This window comes from Mesocricetus auratus, unplaced genomic scaffold (genome assembly GCF_017639785.1).
Source record: "Mesocricetus auratus isolate SY011 unplaced genomic scaffold, BCM_Maur_2.0 contig_1768_pilon_obj, whole genome shotgun sequence".
NCBI lineage: Eukaryota > Metazoa > Chordata > Mammalia > Rodentia > Cricetidae > Mesocricetus > Mesocricetus auratus.
In genome coordinates, this window is record NW_024431522.1 from 51221 (window position 1) to 72545 (window position 21325).

Sequence of the window (21325 nt, forward strand, 5' to 3'; positions counted from 1 at the left end):
GAGCATCAAATATATTATTGAAGAGGTATGGAGAGAGTGGACAGCCTTGTCTTTTTCTTTATTTTGGATGAGTCTGGTTGAGTTTCTCTCCATTTAGTTTGATGTTGGCTGTTTGTTTGCTGCATATGTTTTTTATTATGTTTATGTATGTTCCCGATATTCTTCATAATTCCAAGACAATTATCAGGAAGTGTTGTTGGATTTTGTCAAAGACTTTTTCAGCATTTAGTGAGATGATCATGTGATTTTTCTTTCTCAGTTTGTTCATATGGTGGATTAAATTGATTAATTTTTGTATGTTGTACCACACCTGCATCCCTGGCTTGACGCCTACTTTATCATGGTGGGTGATTCTTTTGAAGAGTTCTTGGATTCAATTTCCATTATTTTATTGAGTCTTTTTGCATCAATGTTCATGAGGGATATTGGTCTGTAGCTTTCTTCCCTAGATGTGTCTTTATGTGGCTTGGACACCAACGTTACTGAAGCCTCAAAAAAAGAGTTTGGCAAAGACCCTTCCGCTCCTATTTTGGGGAATAATTTGAGGAGAGTTGGTATTATCTGTTATTTGAATTTCTGGAAGAATGATGCACTGAAGCTATCTGGCCCTGTGTTGTTTTCGATTGGGAGACTTTTGATGAGAGCTTATATTTCATTAGGGGTGTAGGCCTACTTAAATTGTTTACGTAGTCAAGGTTTAATTTTGGTAAGTGACATCTATCTAGAAAATTTTCAATTTCCTTTAGATTTTCGAATTTTAAGGAGTACAGGTTTTCAAAGTTTGTCCTGAATAGTCTCTGGATTACCTCAGTGTTCCTTGTTATGACTTCCTTTTCATTTCTGATTTTGTTAATTTGCATGTTGACTCCCTGCCATTTGGTATGTTTGGATAAAGGTTTGTCTATCTTGCTGATTTATGCGAAGAACCAACTCTTTGTTATCTTGATTCTTTGTATTGCTTTCCCAATTTCTACTTTATTGATTTCAGCCCTCAATTTGATTCTTTCCTGGCATGTAATACTCCAGGGTGAATTTGCTTCTTTGTGTTCTAAAGCTTTGAGTTGTGCTGTTAATTTGCTAGTGTGACTATTCCCCAGTTTCCTCATGTGGGCACATTGTGCTATTAACTTTTCTCTTAGTACGGCTTTCAAAGTGTCCCATATGTTTGGGTATGCTGTGTCTTGTTTCTCATTGCATTTTAGGAATTGTTTAGTATCTTTTGTATTACTTCCTTGAGCCAGGAATGGTGCAATTGCACATTGTTCAATTTTCTTGAATTTGTAGCTTTTCTGCAATTTGTATTGTTGTTGAATTTTAACTTTAAAGCATGCTGATCTGATATGAAACACTGGTATATTCCATTTTTTTGTATCTGTTGAGGTTTGATATATTACCTAGTATGTGTTTGATTTTTGAGAGTGTTCCATGTGGCCCTGAAAAGGAGGTATAATTTTTTGCTCATTTGGAAGGAATTTTGTATAGCTGTATGTTTAAACCAATTAGGTCATAAATTTTAATAATTCCTTTGTTTCTTTGTTAAGTTTCTGTCTTGGCACAAAAATAGACAGGTAGACCAATGGAATCGAATTGAAAACCCGGGTATTTACCCACACACGTACGAACATCTGATCTTTGAAAAAGAAGCTAAAAATATACAATGGAATAAAGAAAGCATCTTCAACAAATGGTGCTGGCATAATTGGAGACTGGCATGTAGAAGAATGCAGATCGATCCATGTCTATCGCCATGCACAAAACTTAAGTCCTAATGGATCAATGACCTCAACATAAATCCAGCCACACTGAACCTCTTAGAAGAGAAAGTGGGTGGTACCCTTGAACGAATTGGTACAGGAGACAGCTTCCTGAACATAACACCATTAGCACAGGCAGTAAGATCAACAATTAATCAATGGGACCTACTGAAACTGAGAAGCTTCTGTAAGGCAAAGGACACAGTCAGCAAGACAAAAAGGCAGCCCACAGAATGGGAAAAAATATTCACTAATTCCACATCTGACAGAGGGTTGATCTCCAAAATTTACAAAGAACTCAAGAAGCAAGTCTCCAAAACACCAAAGGACCCTATTAAAAAGTGGGCTGCAGAACTAAATAGAGAGTTTTCAATAGAGGAGTCTAAAATGGCTGAGAGGCACTTGAGAAAGTGCTCAACATCCTTAGCCATCCGGGAAATGCAAATCAAAACAACTCTCAGATACCATCTCACCCCTGTCAGAATGGCTAAAATCAAAAACACCAATGACAATTTATGCTGGAGAGGATGTGGTGAAAGGGGACACTCCTCCATTGCTGGTGGGAGTGCCAACTGGTTCAGCCACTTTGGAAATCAGTGTGGAGATTCCTCAGAAAAATGGGAATAAACCTACCACAAGACCCAGCAACTCCACTCTTAGGCATATATCCAAAAGATGCCCATTCATACAACAAAGATGTCTGTTCCACTATGTTCATAGCAGCTTTATTTGTAATTGCCAGAACGTGGAAGCAACCTAGATGTCCCTCACCTGAAGAGTGGATAGAGAAAATGTGGTACATCTACACAATGGAGTACTATTCAGCAGAAAAAAATAATGGAATCATGAGATTCGCAGGCAAATGGATGACACTAGAAGAAACCATCCTGAGTGAGGTAACCCAGTCACAAAAAGAGAAACATGGCATGTACTCTCTCATATATGGATTTTAGACATAGATCTGGGAAGTGCCAGCCTACAATCCTATGGCCAGAGAGTCTGGGAAACAGAAACTTTATTTAGTGGCTGATCGAAGAAGAGGCAGACTCCCTTGGTTAAGTACTGAGCTGAACTCAAGAAAGCCAGTAACAGAGAGGGAGGACTGATGATCAAAGGGATTAAGACTGGGCTGGTTTAACCCCCAGAAACAGCTGACCAGACAAAGGTAAACTCTTGATTCCCAGGCATTAGCCTGGGAAGCCAGCATGGGACTGATCAAGACCCCCTGAATCTGGGTGTCAGTGAAGAGGCCTAAGGAATCTATTGAGCCTTGGGCAGCAGATCAGTACCCATCCCAAGTAAACACACGGACTTTGGACTCCCATAGAACAATGTGAGGTGCACTCTCATCCTGAACTCTTGGGGAAGAGTCTAGGCCTTGCCCTATATGAAATGACACACTATGCACACCCCCATGGAGGGCCTCACCCTCCCTGGAGAAATGAGGGGATAACAGGGGGGGAGGGCACGGGAGGAAGGGAGGGAATGGGAGAGGGACCTGGAACTGACTTGTGAAGCAACCTTGTTTCTTATCTAAATTTAAACTGGAAAATAAAATTTAAAAAAAGTTTCATGTCTGGTGCTCTTTTCTAGTGGTAAGGGTGGTGTGTTGAAGTCTCCCACTATAAGTGTTTGAGGTTTTACATGTGAGTTGAGGTTTAGTAATGTTTATTTTACAAATGTGATTGCCTTTGTATTTTGGGCATGTTCAGAATTGAGACTTCATCTTGATGGTTTTCTCCTGTGATAAATATGAAATGACATTGATGTCTTTTGATTGATTTTATTTTAAAGTCTAATTTGTTGGATATTATGATAGCTACACCAGCTTGTTTCTTTGGTCCATTTGATTGGAAAATATTTCCCAACGCTTAACTCTGAGGTACATCAGTATTGGAAGTTGAGGTGTGTTAATTGTATGCAGCAAAGAATGGACTCTGTCTTTCCATCCAATCTGTTGGCATGTGGCTTTTCATAGGTTAATTAAGACCATGAGTATTGAGGGAGAGTAATGACCATTGATTGTTCAGTGTTGTTTGTTTTGGATTTGTGGTTATTGGTGGAATTTTGTGTGGATTTCCACCCCTTTTTTCTTTTGGCTGTTGATAAGGTTAGATTATCTAGTGCCTATGCATTTCTGGTTGTAGTTAAATTCCTTGTGTAGGAGTTTTCCTTCCAGAACTTTTTGTAGGGCTGGATAAGTGGATATGGATTGTTTAAATCTGATTTTGTCATGGAATATATTATTTTCTCCACCTGTAGTGACTGAAAGCATTGCTGGCTATAGTAGTCTGGGCTGGCATCCATGGTCTGCTATTGTTGGTAGAATATATTTCTAGGACCTTCTGAGTTTCAGAATTTCCATGTAGAATTAAGTTGTAATTCTGATAGGTTTGCCTTTGTATGTTACTTGGCCTTTTTCCTTAGCTGCTTGCTCTTGATGTTCTTTCTTTATTCTGTAAATTTGGGATTTGATTATTATGTGTGGAGAATTCTTTTTATTTTGGTCTACTTTATTTAGTGCCCTCTAAGCTTCTTGTATTTTCATTGGCATTACGTTCTTTATGTTGTGAGCACTTTATTCTATGATTTTCTTATCTTCTCTGCACCTTTGAGATTGGTTTCTTCACCTTCATCTATACCTATTAATCTTAGGTTTGATCTACTCACATTGTCCTATATTTCCTGGATATTTTTTATTTGAGGTTTGTTGAAATTAAATTTTTTGGTAAATTAATCTGTTTCTCGTAGTGAATCTTCATCACCTGAGGTTCTCTCTTCCATCTCTTGTATTCTTCTGGTTATTCTTGCATTTGTGGTTCCTGACAATTTACCCAGCTTTTGTATTTCCAGCATTCCTGCATTTGTGTTTTCTTTAGAGTCTATATTTCAGTTTTCTTGTGTTGAACTGTTTGAATCATTTCCACCATATTTTTATTTCGTTAAGAGATTTGCTGCTTTCTTGTATTTTTGGTTTGAATTGTTTTCATGAAGCTATTTTTCAGGTCATTCTCTTCTGCTTCATTTTCATTGGGGTGCTCAGGCCTTGCTGATGATCCATCCTCCTTATAGTGATAATAGTCAAACAAATCTAATGACTTTTTATCTCTTACAAACTTCTACTGTCTTTTATGCTATTAGTGTATCTGTGGTAGAAGTTACTTGAATACTGCATTATATTGCAGTTGTTAAGATAATGTGAGATCATGTAGAGACATTCTGTAACATTTCTGCTTTCCTCTCTCATTAGAAATCTCATTGTCTGGACAAGCAATGCAACCATAGCAGAAAACAGCCTTGCCCTCCAGGGTAAATTTCCTGAATCCTTGCCTACAACTCTCACTGCACACAGTCACAAAAAGAGAAACATGACATGTATTCTCTCATATATGGATTTTAGACATAGATCTGGGAAGTGCCTGCCAACAATCCCATGGCCAGTGAGTCTGGGAAACAGAACCTTCATTCAGTGGCTGATGGAAGAATGGGGGTGTCAGTGAAGAGGCCTAGGCAATCTATTGAGCCTTGGGCAGTCGATCAATATTTATCCCGAGTATACACATGGACTTTGGACTCCCATCCAACAATGTGAGATGCACTCTCACCCTGAACTTTTGGGGGAGGATCTAGGCCCTGTCCTGGATGAAATGACAGACTATGGACACCCCCAAGGAGGGCCTCACTCTTCCTGGGGAAATGAGGGGATATTTTGGTGGTTGGGGGAAGGCACGGTTGGAGGGGAGGGATATGGAGAGGGACCTGGAACTGAGTTGTGAAGCAACCTTGTTTCTAATCTAAAATTAAATTTAAAAAGAAAAAAATGAAATACAAAAAATACTAATAATAAAAAACAACAAGAACAAAAAAAGAAAAGTGGTTATCTGTGGCAATTACTGCTTTCTTCTGGGAATATGATATCATTAGGAACCTCATGATCCTAAAGTAATAGATGTTCAAAAATAAGGTATGCATCTACACATTTCCAGTATGAAGAAATGCTTTCCTGGGTTATTTTAGATATGTATTTATTTGCAGCACGATGGGATACAATCATAGAGGCCTCTACTCGATAGTAGTTTCCTTTCAAAGAGGTGGAAAGCAAAATGATAAATGATTGTGTACTGAAATTTTTAAGCATGGAATAAAAATCAATTATTTGAGTGTACAGAGGACTGAGAGGTGAGTGATCCATTTCCCAACTGGAACAAACATCCACCAGGAATGCAGTCCCCAGCAAAATTCTGGACACAAATCATCCACACTACCAGGTCAGCAGGAAAGATTCCTACAGGTAAGCAACATCTACAGCCCCACATGGGACTCTGTAACATACAAATCCCACTCTGACCCCAGAACCAACCCATTCTCAGAATGTTCTTTGTCTCCCTGGGGCACAGAGAAATGGGTGAGAGGAATGAGAAAGAATACTGAGGGAGAAAAGTTTAAGAGCTACTCCTTGGGACAGAGATATCTACTGTACAGAGAGGGATGAGAAAGTGGACTAAGTGGGTTGGATCAAGCAGCAAAAACACTGCCTATACCAAGCATGTAGGTAGACATCGATACAAGAATAAATTTAACATCCTTAATAACAATATGGAAATGTAAGGGCCTACTAGTACTACATTAGGAACCCCTGACGATCCCGATACAAAGGAAGCAGAAAACAACAACCTTAAAATAACTTGATAAAGATGAAGGAGGTCCTTAAAGAAGAAATGAAGAATTCCCTTAAAGAAATGGAGGAAAAGACACTCCAAAATTTGGGAGAAATCTATAAGTTCCTTAATTAAAGTTAAGAAAATCATGGAAAAAACAACTAGTGCAAGACTTGAAAACTGAAATGGAGGCAAAAAGGAAAGCACAAATGGAGGAAATTCTGGAAATGGAAACTTTGGGTAAACGAACAGAAACAATAGATACAACCTACACAAACTGAATTCAATAGAAGGAAGAGAGAATTTCGAGTATTGAAAATATGATAGAAGAAATAGATTCATGGGCCAAAGAAAATATTAAAGCCAACAGTGCCATAACACAAAATGTCTATGAAATCTGGAGCACCAAGAAAAGATCAAAATTAAGGATAATAGAATTAGAAAGAGAAGAATACCAGCTCAATGGCACAGAAAACACATTAAAAAATCATAGAATAAAACCTTCCCAAACTAAAGGAGCAAATGCGTATGAAGATATAAGAAGCTTATAGAACACCAAATAGACAGTACTGGAGAGGATGTGGAGAAAGGGAATCGTCCTCCACTGCTGGTGGGAGTGCCAACTCATATAGGCACTTTGGAAATCAGTATGGAGATTCTTCAGGAAAATGGGAATGAGTCTACAACAAGATCCAGCAATTCTACTCTCAGGCATTTACCCAAAAGATGCACATTCATACAATAACTATGTTCATAGCAGCATTATTTGTAATAGGTAAAATCCAGAAACAACCTAGATGCCCCTTAATCGAAGAGTGGGTAGAGAAAATGTGGTAGATTTACACAATGGAGTGATACTCAGTGGAAAACAAGACACAATGGAATCTTGAAATTTGCAGGCAAAAGGCAAATGGATGGTACTAGAAGAAACCAACCTGAGTGAGGGAGCCCAGTCACAGAATGACACATATGACATGCAGTCATTCATACATGGATTTTAGACATGGAACGGGATTTCCTGCCTACAATCCCAATGCCTGCATTCTGAGAACCAGGGTAGACATAAGAGAGATTTGATTACTATTGCAGAGTAGGAGGATGGGATAGGATCTCCTGGGTGGATTGGGACAATGGGCAGTGGGGTTTGAGAGCAGGGAGGAAGTGAATGGGGAAGAAGAATGGAGAGGGGTACATTGGAGAGCAGGAAGGTTGAGTTGGATCAAGAGCAGAGGAGAGCAGGATGAGAGATACCATAAAAGAGGGAGTGGAGGAGAGATCTGGCTTCTGTGAGATTTCCAGAGAACTACAAGAATGACACAAACTAGCAATCTAAGAATAATGGATAGGCTTAATTAAATGTCCTCCTCCCATAATGTGATTGATGACTGACTACTTTATATGCCATCCTAGAACCTTTATCCAGTGACAGACACCCACAGCTAAACATTGAACTGAACTCCTAGAACCCAGTTGTAGAGAAGGAGGAGTGATGATCAAAGGGGTGAAGACCGGGCTGGTGAAACCCACAGAGACAACTGACCTGAACAAGGGAAATCTCATGGAACTCAGCCTGATGGCTGACAGGTCAGCCTGGGACTGGTCCAGACCACTTGAATGTGGGTGTCAATGAGAAGGCCTCGGCAATCTATTGGGTCTCATGTAGTAGATCAGTATATATCCTGGTCATAATAATGGAATCGGGAGCCCATTACTCTTTCAGAGATGCTATCTTAGCATGGACACATGGGGGAGGGACAATACTCGGACTTGCATGAAGTAATAGACTTTGGAGATTCCCATATGAAGGGCCTACCCACTGAGGAGGGTTGGGGGATGGGGTGGGGCAGTTGGGGATTAGTTGGGGGTTGGGAGGTGGGATTGACACATAAAGCAAGCTTATTTCTAATTTAAATTAATAAAAGAAATATCATGTTTAGTCACTTTATTGTAATGAGTACATTTGAGGAAACAAAAACAAAACAAAACAAAAACAAAAACAAAACAAGAAAAGAACACCAAATAGACTGGATCAAAAAAAATTCCTCCCACCATGTAATAATAAAAACATAAAATATATAGAATAAAGAAAGTATATTATGTGCTGCAAAGGTAAAAGTCAAGAAACATATTAAAGAAAACCTATCAGAATAACACCCGAATTCTCAATGGAGACTCTCAAAACCAAAGGATCCTGAACAGACATTATGTAGACCCTAAAAAATCATGGAAGCATTGTCACAGGAGACTGCTTCCTAAATATAATAGCAGTAGCACAGCTACTTAGAGCAGGCATTAATAAATGTGACCTCATGAAACTGAAAATATTCTGTAAGGCAAAGATATACACAATAAGACAAAACCGTAACCTATAGAATAGGAAAAGATCTTCACCAAACCCATATTTGGCAGATGACTCCAATTTTTATAAAAACACAAAAACTATGCATCAAAATACAAAATAATCCAATTGAAAAATGGGGTACAGACCTAACAGCGAATTCTTACCAGAAAAATCCCAAATGACCAAAAGACATTTAAGGAATTTCTAAACATCCTTAATCATCAGGGAAATGCAAATCAAAATGACTCTGAGATACCATTTTACACCTGTCAGAATGGATAAGATTAAATTTACTAAGGACAGTTTATGTTGGAGAGGATGTAGTGCCAAGGTAACACTCCTCCACTCTTGGTGGGATTGCAAAATTGTACAGCCGTTTTGCATATCAGTATTGGGGTTCCAAAGAAAATTGGAAATCTGTCTACTTCAGGGCCCAGTAATACCACTCATGGATATTTACGAAAAATACACTTAATCATACCCCATGGACATTTGATCAACAATGTTCATAACAGCATTATTTCTAATAGCCAGAACAAGGAAACAACAAAGATGCCTCCAACAAGGTGAAGAGCAGATAAGTAAAATGTAAGACATTTACACAATGGAGTACTACTCAGTGGTAAAAACTGACTTCCAAATTTTTCAGGGAAATGGATGGAACTAGAAAAAAAATCCTGAGTGAGGTAACTGAGACTGAGAAAGAGAAACATGGCGTGTATTCACTCATAAGTGGATATTAGATATAAAGCAAAAGATAACCAGATTAAAGTCCTCAGCTGCAGATAAGGTACACAACAAGGAGGATCCTAAGAGGGATACATTGATAACCCTGGGAAGAGAAGTTAGATGATATAAACGGACATAACTGAAGTAGGGGTGGTAAAGAATAGGGGATGGGGCATGAAAAGAAGAGGGAATGAGATGGGGGCATAGGAAATGAAAGACGATTGAAAAAGATATATTAATATAGAGTGTTACTGTGGGTTTAGGGAGAAAATTAGTGGTAGGGCCACTCCCAGGAATCCATAAAGAGGATCCAAAGTAAGAGTACTCGCAATATTACAGATGATACCTTAACTGACCTATGCCTATAATCAGTTTGATGAATACCTCCACTATCTTCACAGAGCCTTCACCCAATAAACGATGGAACCAGACACAGATATCCACAACCAAGAATCAGGCAGGACTTTGGGAACCCAGGTGAAGAGAGAGAGCAGGGATCATATGAGTAAGCGTGTTCAAGATCATCATGGATAAAATCTACAGAATCAGCTGAATCGAGATCATGGAAACTCATAGACTATAGATCTACAACCATGGAGACTCCAGGGGACTGAACTAGGTAGGCCCTCCATAGGTGGTAGAAAATTGAGAAGTTTGCACTATCAGAATAGCCCCTGGCAGCAGGACCATGATACAAACCTTGTATATGAACTAGTTTGTTGGAAATTTTGTTGGATGATGTGCCAGGCTTACTGGCAGTTGGATCATGATATAATCCTAATACATGAGCTAGCTTATTAGAGACCATTCCTTAGAGTAAGAATGTCATTCTCAATTTTTTCCTTGAGAGAGGAACTAGGCTTGGCCCCGAACATTTTTGGCACATGATGGTGACTCCACACTGGAGACCTTCCCAGTGAGGAGGAGTGGACTAGGGGTGTGCTTGTGGGGAAGTGTGGGAAGCTCGGGGGAAGTTGAAGGGGGAGGGGAGGGAGAACTGCAGTTGTAATATAAAATGAAGTAAAAATACAAATATGAAAAAACAAAAACAAAATGAACTAATCATTTTTCAGATACAGTGTAGGAATTCTATTAGAGCCATTGTGTATTGAGTTGATTTAAAAGTGGCAATTATAGGCACAGATATGTGACTATATACATACAGTAATGGTGCTATAGGGAGAATTATTAAAACTTTAAAATTTGCAGACTTATTGGCAGAATTATTTCAGTGGTGTGGAACTCTGAAAATTTATGAGACTCATCCCAACCCCAATGTTCTCTCTCTACTTGTAGAGTGTTGACTGACACATCGCATTTCAGAATCCTATGCATCACTCCTTGGATGTAACACCCCTGCAGGCCTCCTGACCATAAAGTACTCTCATACCTCAATTTCCAAAAGTCACTTTTCATGATGGTGTTTGATCATAGTATGTAACTAATACTATTATATAGTTTTGAGGTATAAATCATAAATTAAGAGACTGTATCTAACAGAATACTTTATGAGACATTATAGAGGTTGAGCAACCCACTTCTCAGGTACACCTAATTTGTGGCAAGTGAACAAAAATGAACCCATGAGTTTCTGATATTATCAGACATTTAAATCCACAGTAAAACACTGAACTGAAGCCAAGGAACCCAGGGACAAAGTTGGGCGATGAGAAAATTGGCAAAAAATGGGCTGGCAAATCCAGCAGAGACAGCTGATCTCAACAGGGGAGAACTGTTGGACCCCAGACCGACAGCTGGGAAGCAAGCATGGGACTGATCCGCACCCCCAAATATGCGTGTCAGTGAGGTGGCCGGGGCAACCTATGGTGCCATGAGCAGTGGATCAGTGTTTATCCCTGGAATACAAACAAACATCGTGTGTCCCTAGCACAAAGAGGGATGTTCTCTCAGCCGGGACTCTTAGGGGAGTGCCTGGACCCTACCCTGAGTGAAAGGACAGACTCTAGATATCACCTATATGGAAGGAATTGGCAATAGGGTGGGAAGCTGGGGGGATGCAGGAGGAGGGTAGGGAAAGGGAACTTGACATGTAAAACAAGCTATTATAATTAAAATAATAAAAATTCATCTTTAAGAATCAGAGAACAATAAACATTGTATACCGCTGGTTAATTTTCATTCTTTTATATTGGAAGTTTTATAGTCATTGCTTTTGAGTTAGAAAACAGGTTTTAATTTACTGGTGAATATATTTGTGTTATTCTGGCAAGTTTAATGCTTCAAAATAAATCACAACTTACCTCTAGATATATATTTGGCCTCTGTATCAAATGTTCAGATAAAGATAACTGTTGACAATTGGAAGCATTGGGTGTAAATGTTCCCGGTTTCACTTTTAATCCAAGACCATTTAGAAAATGCCAAAACTTGAGAATGTCATACTTGTCATCAAACTCCTGTTCCCAATATAAATGCCTGTTGTCTCTGACATGATTATTCCTCAATAAAGGGTGAAGCTGAAAGGGATGAAAGACCATATGACAAAGTATGTCTGAGAGGTTGACAAGAAATGGAATGACTTTCATTGTTTATAATCTCTGGTTTAGGACAACACACTAATGTAGGTATTACTGGGGCTGAGAAATGATTACCTGCATTAGTCTGATGCCCTATTATCTCTGAAGGGACAGCCTGTTCAAGAATATCTTCTAAACTAACTTAGAAAATGAAGACATGAGCATTGATGAAGTAAACCTAAACTTCTTTTTAAAAAGCTGTACAAATTTACTTACCTACATCGTGTATCCCAATGTTGAATAAGTAAAGTGTGTTTACTGATTACTTCATGTTAGTTAAGAAATCATTTATGTACTACTACCTTGTATTATTCAAATGTCACTGTGTCAGTTAGTGAGAGAATACTTAGTTTTCTAATGGAATCTCTTAGCATTAGAAGGTTTTGTGGCTATTACTTACACAATATTTATACTTTATTTCCTCATTGCCACTAGCAACCCATTCCTCAGCAACAAGCACACAAAGAGCTGCACTGCCTTGTAAGATAAGATATAAAATAAATGTTCTCCTTTCATTTCTTATATAATGATCAAATGTGCAATCCCTAATATGGAGCCTAATCAAATAAACCCAAAATTTCACATTGCTGATACTCTAAATCATTGGAAGGGATATTACCTGCCAGGGAAGAACACCATTTCCTTCTCATTTCGAAATGGTTGCATCTGTACTTGCTGAAGGCTCATCTCAGCTTTGTAAATATCATAACTCTCTTCACTCATTTCCTTGTCAAAAATGTGTCTAGGCAGGAATTCCAAGGAAGCATTTGGTTGGCATCTCTCCAAAATTTGACAATCAAGCTCTGAAAATGGGCATTTGCTAGAACAAAAACCATAAGTTAGGAAGGTAAATGTCTTCTGGGTATTTGAAAGGATTAACTGTTTTGAAAAAATTTGGAAATTCAGCCATCTCCTCATGTTGATATGAAAAGATGAAACTTCCATGGAATGAATCTACTAAGACATAATCAGCATGGTTGGTAGCATCCCACTGAGAGTTCATCACCCAGACTTTCCATGTCAAAAACTGTTTTACTAGATTCAGCATTAAGCCATGTAGTGAAATACTGTCACCATAAATGATTATGATATTGGCCAATGATTCCTGGATCTTCCCCAAATTTGCCCAGAATGTGAAGGAAAATGAATTCCATGTGCTTGAGATCATTTCAACAAAAGCTATACAGACTGTATTTTTTCCATATTTTTTCTTAAATTGGACAGTAACTCAGTCCCTCTGTGATCATCTGGAAGAAGCAGACCAACCCAGTTCCAGCCAATATGGACTATCAAATAGACAATAGCAAGAGACAGAGATGTGACTTTGGAGGCCATCTGATAGAGAGAATTAAACTAACTTCGATCACTGAAGATAGGATCAAAAGGACCAATGGTAACCTGAAGAGAAAGCAATTTGTAACAAGAGTCAAACAATGACATCAAACACACTGTCCACTTTAAAGGAACAGATGTAAATGCTCAGCAAGTTAACTGGTTCATTCCAAGTTTAAAGTTAATTCTCAGTGGCAGAATTTCCAGTGAATTACTGAACTTTCCTATTTTTGATCCATCTTCCATGTCTCCTCTATTCTTTCCTTTTTTTTCTTTGCCAAGTGACTGAAGTATGTATGCATCCTTCTCCAATTGTCTAGACACTTTTCACAGATAGCTAAGAAAATCATGTGTCTCTCTTTTACCTTAGCACATCTCTGCAATGTCAGTAAAGAGATCATGGTATAATTCAAATACAATGCCTCACCTGTGGGAATTTGCAGAGTTGAAGCAGTGTCCCAATATGGACAGATTTTACCCATGATGGTCAATTAGTGCTGCAACAGACTTTATCTCATTCTCACAGTGATAATTTGGGTATGGAAAACTCAGGCCTGATAGCCAAAGGAGGGGCTGCAAAAGAATGGTTTTCTCCCCCTGTGGGACATTATGAAAGTCCAATTCCAGAGATATGTTTGTTAAAAAGTGGATTCCTGTTGATCTCCTCAATGGCAAATTCCAGAGGTAGAATAAACTGGTAGTTTTTAAAATTATACCTGGATAAAGGAAATAAAATCACACTAGATAAAAATTACAGATAGCACAGAGCTGCAGCTCAATCCAATGATTTTTCTAGTTTAAAAATTAGTTTTTATGTATGCTCCACATTTAAACTTTCCTATTAAATGACTGGAATTCAACAAATTATGTTACCTGGTTAGAATGAAATAAAATCCTGCATCTAGTATCCTCATTATTAACAGTTTCATGACAGCTTGCTTTACTTTCAATTGTACATAATACATAAATAAAAATTTTTATTATAAATATGAAAGACCCACCTATATAAAATTTCATGTTTCCTGGTCACTGCTCTCATTTAAATATCACTTGATTAGAGCACTCACATTCACAAAGTAATATTTTAATCAAAGAATATCCCTGAGTTAATTTGGCTCAGCTATATAAATACTTGTTATTCTTTGATAATATTGTCTCTATCTGAATTTATATAACTTCTGAATTGTGTGTGTGAGAAAATGTTTGAAATTTAATTGTTATAAGTGCAAGACTGGATAGCTTTCACTGGCATATCTGTTTGTAATTTTCTTTCTAACAATGTCTGTATTATTTCGATAGCATATGACTGGATATTCCCATTGAATACTTCCAGAATTTCTTTTTTATCAGACTCCTCTCCTCCACAGGATCCTGGATTACAGGTGTGCACTCATAAATTTTCTGGGAGCCTAAACTAAGGTAATCTCACTTGCATCTGAATCATTTTTGGTTTCTGAGACATTCCTCATTTTAGTATCAAACTCTTAAATTAAGAGAATTGGGTTTCACTTGAATACCATTAAAAATAAAAAGAAACAAAACAAATCCTACAGTCAGGTGACCTTTCCCTTAAGATATAGGCTGCTGCCCATGTGAATTATGCCTTTTTGAATAAGAGGTAACATGCTATTGCTGAAGAAACCACACACTTCAGAAATTATATGAAAAGGTCAACCTAGATTTACCTGGAAGTCTTCTTACTTAGAACTGGCTCCCAAAATTATAGGAGTCATACATATTCACAATGGAGTAAAGCCTATTCATTAGTATGGGCAATTAATCACAGCACTTGAAAGCAGTACAAGATATTCTGAATGGTAGAATCATGACACTTATAGCCTTGAATAATGCACAGTTATCTAATTGGACTAAAGTCATGTTGGGGCAGGAAAGAAGCCATGTCTGTCAGTGTACCTGTACCTTTAGCCAACTACTAGCACTGAAAGCATGGATTCTTTAGGAGAACCTACTGCTGTCAGTTTTCTAAACTAGTACAATCTCTGACTTTAATCTAAAATTAACCTTATATCCACAGATAAACAAAGCTCTCTCCATGTTTAAGGATACTTCTTTATGTGGAAGATAAAGATCATTACAAGATGTCCTAACTGTGAAAATGATAGGAATAAGGCAGACTCCAATTTCTATATTTAAAATAAAATTAGTACACTTAAAGATGCAGGAAGCTAAGGGATAGGGCTGTAAAATTTGTTATGAGCCACAGGATGAGGAGAGCTTTTGCAAGATGTTCTCTTCAAATTAAGGTAGATGACGTGAAGATATGGTGGGTGAGTGAAATTCAGGATTTGTTTGTAAAAATCAAAGAATAATGACTGAGACACATGAGTTTAAACTTTAAGATATTTAAAAATATTTAATTTAAATTATTGAATTTTGAAAATTGTTCCTTCCTTCTTCTAGAACTTGTTGGAAAGATGGTATTGCTAAAGAAAATATGTAGCTAAGCCATACAACATGGAGATATCAAACTGGTATTGGACTAGAAGCTTCTTTCTTACTAATTTTCACATTTCTGCTAGTATAACAGGATCCAAGAACTTAGTAGTCACTCAGACCTTAGTGTAAATGAGTCCCTGATGGAAGTGCCATTTAGCCTGTCAAACTTAGCAGGTATATCAAACTGCCTAAATAAAGACAAAGACTGAATCCATTTTAGTCCATAGTTCTAGGAGTATTTCTAAATGTACTTAATTGCTTTTGGCTTCAATAGTTCTGCTTCTGGCTAACTGAAAATATGTTAACCCTGAAGATTTTTTGTGACATTATAGTCACAAGTCAGCTAATAGATACTTTCTCTTGCTTTTAACTCATGTCCAACCAGTATTTTCTGGTGAACACCCACAATAATTCTGATGGTTCCACTAACATCTCATAACAATTCCTCAGGACACAAGGGTTCTCCAAGTTCCTCAGAGAAAGGAAGAATGAAGTGCTCAAGGGGATCATAGGGGAGTGCAACCTGAGGAACTTTTCCCCAGAGTGTATGATGATCAATTTGTGCCTAAGGAATCTGACATATTCACCCACAAAGGAAACAAGGTGAAATGTTTCCTGGTTTGTCAACTTTGCAGGTAAGTCTGATTAAGGTGTCTTCTATTTTAAAACATAGGAGAGAGGTTAGAAATGGCTGCTGGTCCAGTGTTCAGGAACCATGTTAAGAGGACACTAAGTTGTTTTTACTGTGTCTCTGTGTGTATTACTATGCTTTACTGAAAGTTTTGTTTTGGTGAGTTTATTTCAGGCTTTGCTTCCCTGTATTCTCCTGTGACATTCTTTCCTGTGACAACATTTCCCAACCTGGCTTAAGATGCGTGCATCCTATTGTTTGGGAATAAATCCTTTTTGGCTCTGCAAGGTTTCCCATATTAGTGCAAACAAACAATCACCTCTACCATATCACTAAGGAATGTATCTTGTTTTGTTGCTTGACTCCTCCTCAGTGTTGCCTGATCCTTATGTGGAGGTGCTGAGGAGCCAGTCCTTCATCCAGGGCTTAATGCATCTAAGCAGAAAGCACTCAGGAATGGGGGAATAGTTCCCCTGTGTGAGCATTCACTCCATTTTTACCTGCTGTAGGCAACTGTACAGAAGGGTTAAGTACCCCTGGGCTGATCCTAAAGAAAATGAAATTTATATTCATTTCTATTTCATGATTCATGTCTTCATACTAGACAATGCTCCATATATTTGAAAATTCAACACCCACTATTCTCTCTAAAAATAAAATAAAATAAAATGGTAGAAAAATCCCCTGTGATATTGCACAGGGGAATTTTGTTGTCACACAACACAGCCTGGACAGAACAGATTCTCCCTTATATCCAACATTGACCAAGCAGATTTATATAATGTATTCTGGGTACATCTTTAGTATTAAAGATGGTTCTTACAAGATTTCTTTTGTTACCCAGCTGCCATGTGATACTAGAAAATTATTATTAATGCATAATTAGGTCCTAATTGCTGGAAGCAGCTCAAGGCATGTTTACCAACAGGAAAGTGAGTTGGAGGAAACCATTTGCATAAACTGAAAGCTATGAGTACATTTCCTGACAATAAGATACAGATTTACAGATGTAAAGAGAAATTTTGGTGTCTTACTCTCTGTCAGAGGAAAACAACCCAATGGGACTGGTCCAATACCAAGTTCCTGTAATTGTTCAAACAACCAGTTATAGTGGGCATTTTTATCTCTGAATTAGTATGAAGATTCTTTCTTACTAAACTGTACTTTTAATTGATAAAATAATATTAGTTTAATTAGAAGCTGATTATTAAGATTAAATATAAGGACATTGTAGGTGGAGATCTATGTACCCATAGGGCTGGTCATGCACATTTGGGTGTGGTCACAGGTATATAGAGTGTTCAGACCTTTGGTTCTCAGCTTTCTTAGCTCATCATGGAAGACATTTCTCCCTCAATAAAATATCATATGACATCTTTATTTTGTGTAGCTTAATATTTCCACATTAGGAAATGTCATACATCTAGGGTCTATGTATATCATCTAAGGAGCTGTATAGGTTGCAGCTCAGATTAATGATTAAAAAATCATTTAAGGCTGCGAACTGGTGATACATGCCTATAATCCCAGCACCCAGGAGGCAGAGGCAGCCAGATCTCTGTGAGTTTGAGGCCAGACTGCTCTACAAGAGCTAGTTCCAGGACAGCCTCTAAAGTCACAGAGAATCTCTGTCTCAAAAAACCAAAAGAAAGAAAGAAAGAAAGAAACATATAACAAAAGAAAGAAAATGATCTAGGTTGGCACAAATTCTTTCAAATTGATGTCAAAAGATGAATGAATAGGTTGTGGTGTGCAACATAGCTGAAACAAAGACTTTGCATGACCTCATGTTACACTAACATATTCTAAAAATATCTTTGATGTTAGGGATCAAAGAGCAAAGCAGGTCAATTATTATTAGGTAATAATTTTTCCTTGTGAGGATTGGTTGATGATCAAAGACCCTAATTTATTCCCTGTGCCACAAATCTCCTGAATATATATATATATATATATATATATATATATACATATATGTTTATATATTGGGCATGCACACTAAAGTGTTAAAGTAAAGCTGACTGTTTGGTTTTCACATGAAACAGTTTAGGTTTGTGATTCCTTTTGATTCCTCATAAGATTACATTTAAAAATAAGAAATAAAGCTGTTAATCCTTTGTTTCTAATTGCAAAATACATTGATGTTGACACTGTGTTAATCTTTTCACAAGTTGCTTGGATATGAATATATCTGGGTTCAAGGGACAACTTGACTTTCAAATGTGATATGTAAAATATTTCATCCTGTAAGAGATATGGAAAGCATTCTGTATTTTTACTTGTGTTTTCATTGTAATCATTAATGTGAATAACCATATGTAACCACAGTTTAATTTCTATATTACCAGAAAGATTTTGTTGATATATACAAGCTGTAGAGTAAAAATGAAGAGAAAATGGGAAGTTTAAAGGTGGAATTAGAAGAAAACATCAAGAATGAGAGAATTAGGAAGAAAACATAAAGAGAGTTATAAGCAAAACAGCAAGAGAGACAGGAAGCACATTTCTGATAGAGATAATTAAAGCAATAAGCAACTGCACCAGAAGACGAAGAAACAAAAATCATAAGGTAAATATTAAGACATAGTATGAAAGTACCTTTTCCCTTATGCGTGTGGATAAAAAAGTCTCATGCTTTTAATTCCTTCATTCTGGAGGCAGAAGCAGGCAGATCTCTGTGATTTCAAAGCCAGCCTGGTCTAGAGAGTGAGCTCCAGGACAGTCTCCAATGCAATACAGAGAATCCCTGTCTCAATAAACCCAAACCGAAACCAAAAAAGTCTGAGTTTGCTCATTCTTTGGATTCTTTTTGAGCCCTGTGCTGCTGGAGGCTGGTATCCAAGCAGTATTCGTTGAGGTAATGGAAATTCCCTGTGCCACACTTATCCAAATATTGGACCCTGTTGCCAAATATTCCTGTGAAATATCTGTGGAGGCTTCAGATAATTTAAGAAAAGAAAGAAAACAAATTACCTGAGTTAAGATCTTATACTCATAGTTTCAAACACTGATGGGGTCTTCTTCTGAGGAAAACAAGAACACTGACTGTTTAATAATTGTGTACTCCAATACATGACACTACTCTTGGAATCCCCACCAGACTTTGAGTCTAGTTAGAGAAATCATCTGTCATCAAAACTATTATCTTCTTTCCTGATGATGACTTGAAGGTGCTTGTCCATGACTATCACTAGTTGAAAGTTTAAATCAGTACATTGGAGCTCCACTAGTTACTTTACATAAAATGATTTGTGGCCATACCAGTTATCGAAGACAGAAGACATGATTGATCTGACAGTGTATCTCACATTAGGAAATCCTAAGTCCACCATCATACACATGAGCAATCAGTTGATGTACTTTTTCAACTGGCTTGTCCATCCTGTGCTCTGTAGAGAAAGAGGGATTGTCACTGCTGGATAAAGAATATTAAAAAATATATTGGCCTTCCTAAGGATTATTTTGCTTCCAGTAGAAATTGTCCTCCATATCCAGCATTTTGAACTCAGTGTATGACAAATGATCTTAAGACTAGTGTAGACTATTGATGTTTGGATGACACAACCACAACTCAGTGCTATCTGAGTCTGCATAGTACAACTCCTGTTTCTAAATTGAAAAAATATACATATAGTTAGATTCCTTTGCAGAAATGGTGATACAAACTTAGTATTAGAGTTCTCATGAAATAAAAGAAAGTATGTATGGCTGTGGATGAAACTTCTTGTTTCTATGCTAATTGACCAAAATTAATTAGATAAAACCTTGGTATTGGTGGGGAAATTATTGGAACAAATCTCAGTCCTCTGCGTACTTCTGACCTTGCTATCAGCACTGGCTGAGGATCTAATTCTTATTCTGGTGAACAGAGGCTGCCTCATAAACTAAATTTAGATTACTCTATCATGTGACTCATTTATTAAAACTAGTTGTGAATGTGTAGAGCCCCAGAACTTAAGGGACTTCAGACCTGAGCATACCCAACTCAATGATGTAAGTGTCATTCAGCCTGCAAAACTCAGAAAACAGACAGCACCAATTGGCATATATGAAAATGAAGACATATCCCATTACAACACATAATTCTCAAAAAGATTCTAAACACACTAACCGTGTTTTGGTATTTGTAGTTCAACTTCTGGATAACTATTCTTCTTACTTGACACAGAATAATTTTTATTTGTTGTTTAAAAGTTCATCCTGAGAAAGTTACTTTGCTACAATAGGGTCATGATCAACCAGTGAGGCTGTTAACTGGCTAAGACTTATTTTCTATTGGCTTAACTGACATCGGCCATGACAGAGAAGCAGTGAGTTGCAATTGTAATCTGAGGTGTCAGCTAACCAGAGTGATAACACTCTTGTGGGTCAATCTAGCTTGTATAAGTCCACAGAACTACAGACACCAAAATGTGTTTTGCTTCTCCTTTGCCTTTACTTGGCAGCTGCAACTCTCTTTCTCTGTTGTCTAGCATGGTGTGAGTACATATGGGGAGATATCTACTGCCCGTAATAGAGTATGTTTATCTCTTGGAAACAACTGGGCATTTTTACCAGCAGTGGATTGTCAAGAAGATGAACCATCTCAAAACTGTGTTGTCAAAGTTGCTAATAAAAATGATTGCCTATACAGAGTTTTGATGAAAAAAATAAATACCAGGATTTGTTCCCCAGTTGTTCAGGGTAATGATTAACAGAAAGCACCTGATTCCAGGAGCCAAACTGGCTCCGATTCTGTTAATGCTGAAAAGAGGTAGTCACATACCATTGACTTAAAAAAGGTTCAAAATAACTTCAGGTTAGACCAGGTGCTTTGCTAATACTTTTAACTTTATTTACCCCAGAAAACAATCTAAAGTTTACACGGACATGTCTCTGTGCTGTCT

The 21325-nt window shown here is 37.6% G+C and overlaps 1 long non-coding RNA gene across 2 annotated transcripts; it reads left to right on the forward strand.

Annotated features, from left to right (window-relative positions):
• The first annotated feature begins 4609 nt into the window (after nt 1-4609).
• LOC121138228 lies at nt 4610-19159 on the forward strand. Of its 2 annotated transcripts, none has more exons than XR_005875374.1 (3): nt 4610-5063; nt 16259-16443; nt 18788-19159. It is a non-coding gene; the product is annotated as an uncharacterized LOC121138228 (long non-coding RNA). The 2 variants fall into 2 exon arrangements; XR_005875373.1 differs by lacking the exon at nt 4610-5063 and adding an exon at nt 14734-14770.
• Nucleotides 19160-21325: the final 2166 nt, after the last annotated feature.